Genomic DNA, 13,157 nt, shown 5'->3' on the forward strand with positions numbered 1-13,157 from the left:
CTGTTGGTGTGTTAGCTAGATAACACAGTACAATTTGACTGCAGATTTAGACCAAGACTGCCAGCCCTATTGTTTCTATTTCAGCAATGACAATTAGCAATTGAGCAATGGAGTTCTCCTGTTTATGTGTGAGCTGTATAACATAGTACAATATGACTGCAGATTTAGAAGACCAAGACTGCCAGCCCTATTATTTCTATTTCAGCAATGACAATTAGCAACGGAGCTCTCTTGAATATCACTGGAGACTTTGAAGAACAGTGCTACCCCTGCTCTTTCTTTTCTACCTATGACGCTGCCCAACTGCGCTTGAGACTTCCAAGAACCATGCTACCCCTTCTGTGTCCCTCTGTGAAATGGCGCTAGATCGCCGTGGAGGGCGGTACGTATAGAATCCAAAACTCACGAGATCCGACAATGTAATGATGACGTTTTGCCTCATTTTCAATTCCAAGGGCACACAAAAGTACTGAGCCGGCTTGGCTCGGTACTCGGATCGCTGAAGTTCGGGTGTGCTCGGTACTCGAGGAACCGAGCCTGAGCATCTCTAAGATAAAGTTTTATATATTTTAAAATCCTGATAGCAATAGGAGGATTGCTGCTGTACATGTATCGCCACAATGCTTGTGAAAAGATGATGAATCTCTTTTTGCCAGAGATTGGGCTTTACTCAACTTCATAAATAGAACCCAATGTAACAAAATTACATGGGTAGCAGATGCTTCCAATTGCCCAGGACCCAAATGATTAGGGGGCACCAAAAACATAATGTCTATCAATTAGGGATATTTTTTAATAAAGAATCTTTATTGGTTTTGACAACAAACAGGCATACATGTGAATGCCTAGCTAACTAAATATGGATAAGCCAACCTATAACTATAACCCATGCCAAGATAATAGATTGTTGCAGACGCTTATACACATTGTAAATATTTCAAGTCAAGTCTGAATCCGGGACATTTGCCACTATACATAAAAGCCAAAGTGAGACATTGTAACACAGATCAGCATGATGATCCAGCACTATGGCTACACATTAACATGGCAGTGCTGCACGGGGGTTGGAAGATGAGTCCAGAACAAGGAGAAGATGCAATTGGGGGGCATAGGACCCTAACTCAAACCCCAACATCATGATCATCTTGGAAGGTATGAATGACAAAATAGACTTATACCAGGGATGTCAAACCTTATGATATTTGTGTAAGGCCACCCTACTCTCGTACATAAATCTTTCATGTTTCATCAGACATCATTTATCAGGGCAATCCAGGCATGAACATTGGGAGGTTCTGGCGCCATCCACCCCCGTGCTATGATCACCCTGGCAAGTGAGGTAAACTTGAATACATACTTAAACAATGACTTATTAAAGTGTTCTTCCAGTGTAAGACCAAAAAGACAGGCTCACGGGCACAGAGCAGGGGCAGCCTCTAGGGTAGATGAGATGCAAAACCATACCGATCTCTAGAAGGCATGCACATCAGGACACAATCGAATCATATGCCAGGAGGTACCTGAGGGGATATTATATTTAGGACAGTGGGAACTACTACGGTGGCCCAGCCTGTTTAATCTAGTGGGGGTGAAATAGACTATAAAAGCATCTGCTGGAACCATAGACAAAAGATGGATTCTCTAGTGCCACCAATAACAATACTCCAATCGTCATCACAAATGTCACCCAAATCAGTCTCCTACTTAGATTGAAGTGGGTTTAAACCCTCTGGTGATAGTTGAGGGAGCAACTCAGCATAAAATACAGGTATCACCCTGTCCATACCTGCCATGCGTAACAGTATTTTCAACGGGGAATCCACCAACTGAGGCATGCTCCCACTAAACTGAGACATCAGGAAATGTCTGAGCTGTAAGTAGCGGAAAAAAGGGCATTAGAGATTAAAAACTCTGCCCTTAGTTGTTTAAAGGATTTTAGATGATCACTCATGTACATTTGACCTAGGATATGGATCCCCACTCTCAGCCACAGCACGGCCTCCTCAAGCTTAGCCAATGCCTGAGAGGAGTGCTTGGATCCAGAAGGTAATGCGCTAATCGACCAAACCATAGAAGCTTGCCTTACAGTAGGGGCTATCTTACACAACCATGAGTTCAGAAGGGGGGCCTGTGGGAGGGGTCCATCTGCTCGCCTAGGAAATATTCGAGAGATGCCCTTGGGGAGTCACCAAGCCAAGCGAGCAGCTGGTTAAGTTGGGAGACTAGATAGTAAAGTCTGAAATTCAGGAGGGCTAGGCCACAGGGTTTTTAGACCGACACAGCGTGGAAAACCGAACCCTCTCTCTCTTGAAACCCCAAACCAAGGACACTAAATGTCAATTAATATGAAACACTTTAGATGGCAAGTACAGCGGGGAGTGTTGGAATGGATAGAGATATTTTTTTATCAGATTAATTCTCCCCATCACCATGAGAGGGAGCTTTTGCCAGGAGTGACTCTTATTCTTAAGGTATTCAGTGATCGGATCAATATTCAACTGGACATATTCAGAAGGATTCCCAGTCATCCATATGCCCAAGTATATAAACTTTGCAGACCAGAGCAGGGAGTGACAGGAGGTAGCGTCCCGTGGTTATAGTCAGCCCAAGGCGAATACAGTGGATTTGCTCCAGTTTATCTTGAGGCCAGAGAATTTACCAAAGTTTACAACCATCTCTAGGAGACAAGTCACATATGTATCCGGTTCTTCTAGAAAAACAATCATGTCATCTGTGTATAATGCTATACTGTCAGTGGCTCTCCCCATCTTGAGGCCTCTAATACTGAGGTGTGAACAGATAAGACTTGCCAATGGCTCTATGGCCAGCGTAAAAAGTTCAAGGGATATGTGCATCCCTGTTGAGTTCCCCCAGACCAATGTCGTATAGCCATTGACATAGATCCTGGAGTCCAGTGCTGAGTAAAGCAACAGTACTAATTGGAGAGATCTAGCTCCTATTCCAAAGCAGGTCAATACATGCCACAGTTAATCCCATTTAACAGAGTCAATGGGCATTGGCCGCATCAAGGGACGCGACAACTGCCTTCTCCCTCGCGTCCAGGTAACCTGGAGATGAGTGTACAGCTGCCTAGCATTAATAAGAGTGGACTTGCCAGGCATAGACTCCGTCTGGTCCAGGTGGACAATCTCATAAATAACCTTATTAAGCCTAATAGATAAGATTTTCAGTAAAATCTTGCCGTCAGCGGTGATTAGGGAACAAATCATGCTTACCATGTTTTAGAATAAGAACGATAAGGGCCTCTGACGTAGAGGAAGTTAAAGACCTGTGTTCTAACAGTTAGGAATAGGTCTTCAGGAACTTGGGGACAAAAAAATGTCTATATTTTTTATGCATCTCTATGGGGATACCATCTATACCCAGGGCTTTTTTTATTGGGAAATGATGAGATGGCTGCATCTATCTCCTCTGTGTTGCCGGAGTCCAGCAGTCCAACAGGATCCAGGGGCAGGTGGGGCAGTCTAATTATGCCCAAGTAGTCCGCAAGCTGGGAAGAGGTATAAGTGGCCTGCATTGCATATAAACATTTATAATAATCGAAAAACACCTTAGCAATGTTACCTCTTGTATATTATTTAGTATTACTGGCATAAAAAATTGCTGGGATTGTCCTACAGAACAGCTCATTCCTGGCCAAACAGGCCAAGTAGCTAACCTCCATGGCAGCCTGGAAATATTGATTATGTCTGTAAAAGAGAAGTTTCCAGTTGTTTTTGTCCACTATATGTTTGACCATTTGGATTGAGCATGCAACCATCTCATTCTATTAGCCACGGGGTAGGAGGTAAGGTATAGGGCCACCAGACCCTGGCAGTTTTGCTCCAACTCTCCCTTCTTTTGTCTATTAAGTTATTTAATCCTGACCATCTCATTAATAAAAGTGCCTCTCATATGGGCCTTAAAGGAGTCCCATAACACTGCTGGATTAACTGCCAAGGAATTATCACTGAAATATTCCTCCTAGAGGCAAGCCAGACCTATGCTCTTGCCAAGCCTCATCAGCAAGTGGGGATGAAGCCTCCAGAATTGCACTCCACAATCTTAGAGAAGATCAACATCAGTCATGATCGAAGAATGGTCTGAGATGCCCCTGGGGAGATAGCTCACCGAAGACACCATAGGAACCAGCCTGCAGGAGGTGAGGACCATATTGATGTGGGACAGGGACTGGTGGGTATGTAAATGACAGGAGAAGTGTTGGACATCTGGATTTTGGAATCCCCAGACGTCTACCAGACCCATATCATCAACAAGTTTGGCAAATGGTGTCAGCCTATCAGTAACGGGCAAACTACTGGAGTATCTGGAGCCATGGTCATAAAGGATGCTCCTTTACATAAACCTGCACTTGCATAAGGGGGTGGGATGTAGACAGTCAGTAGCGTCAGGGGGATAGAATTGAAGGTGTCCCTAAGAAAAATATAACGACCACCAGGGTTAATCTTTACGTGGTCAAGGACAAAGTTAAGCTGTTTCCTCACTAGGATGGACACTCCCGTAGAATATGTAGAGCGAGTAGCATGGTAAGCCAAGCCCACCCATGATTTTTTAAGGGAAAGCACCTTGCTACCCATGATGTGAGTCTCTAGTAGGCAGTCCACTTCAGGGGGTAAATGCATGAAGCATTGGTTTCTGCAAGTCACCGGAAATTGGCGTCTTTGCAGGGGAGATTTTAAGCAGCGATGGCTTTTAAAGGCAAGTCTGCATTTAAAAGCTGTCATGGTGTAAGGAAATTGCAACTCTCTGATCTTCTTCTTTATCTGGATGAACTGTGTTCTGGTCTTCTGGACATCTATTGTGAAATCAGGGAACGCCAGGACCGAGTGGTTCTCGAAGCGTAAAGGACTCTGTTGGTGAAACATCTACTGGCCGAATTCTTTGATAAGCCGGTCCTCTAGGAATGCCTCAGGATTGGGGCCTTCTGCCCATTCCAGCAGCCCTACAAATCGCAAATTGTTCCTCCAAAGCCTGCCCTCTAGGCCTGTCATTCTCTCTTTGCCTTGGCCAATTTATGTTGTCAAACCAGCAATATCACCTGGTAATGGGGCTCTTAAATCTTCCAATATAGATATTCTATGTACAGCCTTTCCCACCCTCTCCCTCATCTTCTGGAAATCATGCCATCTTAAGGAGAGGTTAGCCTGCACCTCACCAATCTTATCCGTGACTCTCTTTTCAGAGGATGTAATGGACTGTAGTATTTGCTGGACTAAGGGAGGGTCTTCCTGGGATTGGGGAGCCAGAACAGATGAATCATTGGCAGGTGGAGGCACCAGGGATGGGGGAGGGGGAGCAGGAGTGGAGGCAGACCCTTAGGTAGACTGGTGTGCATATTTTTCCAATTTAGCCGCTGCTGCTGCAACATGTCCTGACTTGCCCATTTCAGCCGGTTAATGTAGAATTACCTCAGGGTCAGGGAACCCTCTACCTCGGCCCAGCTGCTGTGTTTCAGGCCCCGTCATCCAATGTAAAGAAACCCACAGCTCACAGAACTCAATGCTGTATATACAAACAGAGGCTTATCACACCTGTAGCACTAGAAATACAGTCCCAGAAGAATAGCACCACTCCGAAAACTGAGCCAAAGTAGTATATATCTCAACTTGCACAACTAACCCTCAGTCCAGCCAAATAATGTAGATAGATGTCCCAGGCCTCTGATATCCCGTTCATCAATCTCCAAAATGACACGGTGTTGCTGGGCAGGGTCCACCCAGCTGAGCAAGTAAGCAGAGATGTAGTTATAATGAAATGCAGTCCGGAGTAAGAGACAGCCACCCAGACAGCTACTCACAGTGTCCTGCAAATGGGTAGAGGTGTAAACTAAGTAATGGATGGAAGTCACAGCTCTCACTCTCCGCTGGAAAGGAGCCTCACAGGACCAGGCCCGGCGCTCCCATTAGGCAAGGTTAGGCACTTGCCTAGGGCGCCGGGCTCTGGAGGGCGCCTGGAGGGCACCACAGAATTTTAAAATACTTTAAAACTGTGCGGCGACCGCTCACCATACCTGTCACGGCCGCCGCACAGCATTCAGATGGACGGGGAGGGGGGGAAGAGGCTATTTTGTCACCACCGCCGCCTCTCTACTCCGTCTCCTCCCCTCCACTTACTAGTGTCAGTGAGTGGAGGGGAGGAGACGGAGCAGAGAGGCGGCGGTGGTGAGACAAGGTAAGGAGAGGAGGGAGGAGGGCGGCAATTTTTGCGGGGGGGGGGCGCCGGTTTTTTAAAAATGCCTAGGGCACCGTGGACCCTAGCACCGGCCCTGCACAGGACAGTATAAGAACACAGTGAGGATCCCACAGCAGGTTAGCACCATGTGAGACACCCACTTGAGTTTCAGTGAGGAGGAGGCCAATGAAGTTCAGCAGTGCCCCTGGACAGTCATTCCCCCTACACAGGCTAGTAGCTCCGATCAGTCACATTCCAGATGGTGGTGCCACACGATATCCAAGACTGGAGCTTCAGCCGTCAAAGGAGGGGGGGGGGGTTGGAGGAGAGAGAACGGTCTTGAATACAGGCCATCACCGGATTATGTTAGTAGTTGGCAGTATCCACAATCCATCTTGTGTACATGTAGCAACGTCAGCAGCAGTGCAGTCTCTGCACTCCCATCTTTGTAGGCCCGCCAGCAAGTCAGTACAGCAGTATAGCGTGCAGAGATCACCTATCAGCAGAACCACACAACCAGGGAATCAACAGCCTCTCAGGAACGTTTTTTGAGAAACACAGGGCGACAGGTAGGAGTAAATCAGATTTTTTTTGTGACGAATAGTGTGGGAGAGCTAGAGGAAAAGCTTTTTATGCCATGCCAAGCTGAGCCACACCCCCTCATCTAGTGATTTTAATGCCCCAACGGCATCCCCACACGGAGCACTGACATAAAGGAGAAGCAGCCAGCAGTTTCTTAAATGTGAGGTTGCTGCACCTCCATGTAAGTGTTAAGCTGGGAGTGTGGTGCATGGCTATGATGTCACAGCCAAGAACCGCACTTCTAGTGTGAGAAGTGGGTGCGATCCCAAACCTCCCTCCTGCCAAGGTAAGAAAGAGAGGGAATGTGAGTGCAAATGAAGGAGGGAGGCGCCGCTTGTATGTGTGACACCACCTAGGGTGCCCCCATTGCTTTCACCAGACCTATGCTTAGTGTATTCTTCTGTTTAAAGCCATTTCACAACAGCGTCACAGAATATGTTGCCACTTTTTAAATGCAGTTTGTTCATAATAATAAACCAGATTACCAGGCTAAACCATGGTGACTGCGTGCACTAAATAAACACACAGTGAAGAGATTTCCTCCTAATACAGGCTTAGGGCGAGTCTGAAGAACAGGAAAGGGGGATACTAGAGACAGATGAGTAGGAGGGGAACAAGACAATGATTGTCTAAAAATAACCTTTCTCTAACATCACAACATACTGTACATCGTAACAGAGGAACAAAAGACATATCCATGTATGGAGGGGGTCACGTATTGTTTTACAATGCCTAAACCAATGCTCATTCTATATTCTGCAAGTCAACTGTCACCGACTTTGCTTACTAGCCCTTCTGATCCAGTAAATTTCTATTAATTTCTCTTTATTATTTTCCCTTACTGTAGCTGTCACTGCCTTTGTCTTTCAAACTCCATGGAGCACACACAGTCTGCCCTGCACATCTTGGCTATGTTGTAATGTTGCTATCCATGGCCAACACTGCCTCCCCCTTGCACAGTGCTGGCTAGAACAGGAAGTTGCCACATTGTCTACAGAAGAATGGACACCGTAGACCAGGACAAGGCACATGACTTGTTTGATTTATAGAATTCCTGTAATTCCAACATCTTTCCTCTCTCTGGGAATTCTGCTTCTTTTATCTATGGGTCTTTGTTGTCTGCTTTTTTGGTGTCCTTATTTATGTTCAGAAAGGAAAAAAGGGGAATATTGGATAATATAGAAATTGAATAAAGTATACAAATTTGAAATACAATTGTAAAATACTGTGAAGGCGTATTCTAACGAAAATGAATAACTGGCAATTACATAGACGTATGACACTAACCCAATCTGGAATGCGGCTTTACCTAATAAATTCACCCAGTTTACTTTATCCGTCATATTCTTATAATAGTTCACAGATATTAAGTATCCTGAAACGTTGCTGCTCATCTGCGAGATGTTATGATACTGAGACACATGTGGGTCAGTGATAGCCAGAAGATAGGTGCTTAGGCTCCTCCATCTCCCTCACTACTGTGGAAAACAGAGACACAGTCATGATGAATACCAGAGGCGTAACTAGAAATTACTTGGCGCAGTCACAATGTTTTGAAAGAGACCCCAACCTGCCAAGATCCTCTTTACCCCCTCTTCTTCACTTTATCTCCAAAAATGTATTCACATTTCCGTGCGATGTTATTCTATCATTCCATGTAAGACTCATCAAACATTGCCACTCTCTTCTCATACAAACAGTAAATTGCCTAGGTCTTCAGGACACTGTCCTATTCTGGTAATCCTATTTATCAGATTCTCTGCTTTTCTCTATCTACACCACTTCTCTTAGAAAACTAATATGCTCCTTTGGATTTTAGTATCATCTTTATGAGGATGATACCTAAATATATATATCTTGTCTGGATCTCTTATCATCTGTGTTGATCCACATTACTGACTGTCTTTCTGCCATTCCATCTTGGATGTCAGCTCGTCAATTCAAGCTCAAACTATCAAGAATCAAGCTAATTATATTACTACCAGCCAACAGAAGCTACCATCTGACATCTCTAATTATGTTGACAACACAATAAGCTATACCCCTCCAGCTTGTTGTATAGGTATTATCCTTGAACTGTCTTTTGTTCTTCACATCCATTCTGTATCCAAGGCCTTTTACATACATCTAAGAAGCATTTCCAAAATACACACATATCTTACAGAAGACTTTCGAAAAACATTAGTTCATACACTTATAAGCTCCCACATTGACTATTGTAATTCCCTCCTTACTAATCTTTCTCTAACCAGATTTCACCCCTACAATATATTCTGAATTTAGCAGCTAGACTAATTTTCCTAATCCAGTATAAAATACTTCTACTAATATAAAGGCCATAAACAAAACTTCACCAACATACATCTCTTCACCTTCATCTTCAAATTATCTCTCAACTCGACCCTTCCACCCTGCTCCCATTCCCAATTACAGGACTTTTTTCAGACTCTGTTAAATGCCCTCTCTTGCACAACAAGACTTTCCTCTAATCTCCAACTTCCAAGTGTTCCCTGAAAGCCCTCCACTTCAGGCAATTTTATTAAATTCATCAACCACCCTTTAACCCCCCTTAGGCCCCTTTTACATTATTATATCTCCTCTACATAGTTCACACAAAACTTACATGTGTTCTCTTTCTATGCTCAAACAACCCTCTGACCAGTTGAACATTGCTATCTGACTGGATGATATAGTCCCACTAAATATTTTTAACCTAGGGTCTGGCTGGACCAATATACAATATGTGACACTTAACCTCATCAAATTCCTATTGTTCTATCAATTGTAAGCTTGCGAGCTGCACCCTTACCTCTACTCAGTCTCATTTTATTACAGTGCTTTTTCCCAACTGTAAAGCAGTAAAGAATACTCTGTTGCAATATAAATAAATGTCAATAATGATAATATTTCAGCTGTGATATTTTTACAGTAAAGTAAAGTAAAAGTCCAAGGTGCACATTTATCAAGACTCGTAAAATATGAAAAATAGTTTTCAATCCTTATCGCATTGATAAGGATTGAACTTTTTCTCACATTTATTAAAAAAACCAACACAGGAACAGCAGTTCCGAAAAACTGCTGTTTCTGTGAAGTGGAAAACATACTTACCACTGCTGCTTCGTTCCCGAAGCAGCATGCGATGAACGGGGCTCCTCTTCACACTCCAGTAATGGATGGAAGTCACATCCTCGGGCATGCGCATAGACATCTTTGCTCTCGCTCTGCAACTATAGTTGCAAAGCGAGAGTGGTGAGTGACAGGGAGGGATCATGTGATCCCTCCACACATGCGCTGTCCAGCTCTGCTCTTCGGAGCAGAGCTGACAGCACTGAAATCTTTCAAAAATGATATTGTACACCAGGTTCAGCTGGCGTACATTATCATGACAAGTTACCGCAAAAAACTTTTTTTTTCGGAACTTGTTAGATTGCGATTGGGAGCAGTCACCATACTGTAGAATGGTGACTGCTCCCAAAAACGAAAAGGAATGCAAAGCAGCAGATATCCACGATATCTGCTGCAATGCACCCTTCTTAAATATGCAGCACACAAAGAGGGACATGTATTTATCACAATTTGCTAAATATGCCCCCAAGGAACTCCAAATCCCCCAAAAACAATATAAAACAGAAAAAAAATGGATTATAAATAAAAGTAATAATGTCACACTGCCTTTTTGGTGTTTTCTGTGCTTCAAAGCAAAATTAAAAACTATGAAAAAAAGTGTTTGTGTGTCCTGTCATTTTGTTATATGCTGTGTAAATGTCCAACTGTGGGTTTTTCTCTCCAGCAAACATAAGTGAAGTTGCAGCAAACCTTTGGACAAATCTAGGCCATTTTGCATAGGTGCAACGTGGTAGAAATTCAGGGCCTGATTCATTAAGGTACGTTAATGCCAATATGTGTTGTATTGTTGCGTAAAATCGCTCTGCATATGGCCAGAAACAAACCAGATGCCAGAGAACACAGCAATGTCCAATTTTCAAGTGCAAAGGCCTACAATTTCATGGGCGGAAAGAGGAGGGGACTTGGGGTATACACAGGACCTGATTAAGGGTTCCAGCCTCCCTAAGCTAATACACACGTAGCGCCCACCCATGTTTGCATTCATCTTCAGCAAGAGATAAAATAACATACATACTGCTTATGTAATTTAAGTCATATATCTGGAACTCATTAATGAATATTTAGGCGTATAGGAATACTCCAGAATATGAATATTCAGGACTATTCTTCAGTATTCAAATTTAGACAGAGTATGCTATTCACTCTCACCTGTTCTTGCAGCTTTGACTAGCTGATATCCTCTCTGTCTTGTTCTTCCAGCTTACTTGTCATTTCTCTGGCTTCTAGAAAGTTGTGATCCTGTTTTAAAAACATGTAAAACATGTATTATAATGCAAAATGTTACAAATATCTGAATGATTAGGATCTTTAGTTCAAACACAAAACTCCATAAAGGCCGGAAAAAAGTACCCTATAGCACAGGCATATACAGAGTAAAATATATGGAAAATTGTGTTCAAAGAGCTACAATCAAATACAAACATCTACTAGTCCCACAGAGAGAATCCTTGTAAAAGCCACACAATAAGGAGACACCCCACCAAAGCTGCTATATTTTTTAAATGCACTCCCTCAGCCATTTCATCAGCCATTTCAGGAGCCCGTTCAGTCACTTACTCATCCTCCTTCAGCCACTTAATCAGCCTCCTTCAGCCACTTAATCAGCCTCCTTCAGCCACTTAATCATCCTCCTTCAGCCACTTAAAATCCTCCTTCAGCCACTTAATCATCCTCCTTAAGCCACTTAATCATCCTCCTTAAGCCACTTAATCATCCTCCTTCAGCCACTTAATCATCCTCCTTCAGCCACTTAATCATCCTCCTTAAGCCACTTAATCATCCTCCTTCAGCCCCTTTCAGTCACTTAATCAACCCCCTTCAGCCATTTCATTTCCCCCCAGACATTTTATCACCTCTCCCCACCATTTAATGCAACCCAGTATGTCACGTACCTTCCTCTTGCGGATCAGGCCCTGTTCCTTTCTCTCAATCTCCAGGCTCCAGCACTGAAGCTATCTTCGTTGAGGACAGGCAGCCTGGTAGCAAATCCAATTGCAGCTAGATGTTCACAGATAGGTCTCGTGAGATGTTGTAATGCTTATCACACAAGACCAGACTTAGAACCGCAGGCACACTGATAGGCAACTAAGAGAAATCAGATTTGTGGCCTGTCTGCAATCAGGACTGTTGGGGCCCCCTTAAGATCAGTGACTGCCCCAATGATACAAGCCAGCCCAGACACCGAAATTTTAAAAAAATAACATTTGGGGGAGAAAAAAAAAATGAAATTCTGACAGCCCTGCGCCCCCCAAGATACAGCACCCTAAGCTGCAGCCTGATCAGCCTATTGTTTTATCAGGCCTTGCGCATGCACGTAGTCAATGTACAAAAAGGGTGTGCCAAGCTCAAGCGCATGCAGCAGCGTCCAATTCAAGCTTTGGGCTACTCTAAAGTACGTAATTTCCAGTCGTATCACTTGCACCAGTTCCATTTTGCTTTGCCATTTTGTGGAAAGGCATTTCACACTGTATTTATAAATCCTGCATGTCACAGTACTTGTAGTCTATAAAAGAATTGGGACTACAATTGTGTCAATTCATTCTGTTCTGTGGTGCATTGGGGTATAATATAGGAGAAATCAGTGCACAAGGAAATAAAGGGGAATTCTTAGCCAGATTTCAAATAACCTCTGTAAATCCTCCTAAAACATCCCTCCTATCACGTAAACTGGATTCTAAAGTAACTCACTGTCTTGTCTTTGTAAAACGTAGGAGACAGATATGCACTCCTGTGCTAGATGAAAGAAAAAATACTAATAGTGTTTTAAAGAATACAAATCAATCCATCTGGATGCAGCTGTATTAAAATACAGGGTTCTACAGTCTGAGTACTAACACACTACATGTAGCATAAAGCACAATAGCACATTATATGCTGCATACAACATCTCTTTATCGATGAATCTACTCCAGTCCCTCACACCCTATATCTCACATGATCCTGTTTTCTCTGGATTGTAAGCGTACATGGGCAGGGACTACAACACTACATAATACGTTAGTGCTTTTTAAATACTCAGTAATAATTATAATGCATTACACATTTGAAACAAAGTACTTTGCGTAATAATAAAAGGTCATATGAAATGCTCTTATAATTATTATGAGAGGAAAGGCGATGAGTCAGGATGTCAGAGAGGAAAGTACTTTTTGTTGAGCTTTTACAAGCTTGGCCTATTTTCCGACCCATTCAGCCTAGGAGTCAGGGTGAGGTAGATTGCACTGGGACTATGCCAGTTATTGTTAGTTCAGTGTCCC

Source organism: Mixophyes fleayi, chromosome 9 (assembly GCF_038048845.1).
Source record: "Mixophyes fleayi isolate aMixFle1 chromosome 9, aMixFle1.hap1, whole genome shotgun sequence".
Lineage (NCBI taxonomy): Eukaryota > Metazoa > Chordata > Amphibia > Anura > Limnodynastidae > Mixophyes > Mixophyes fleayi.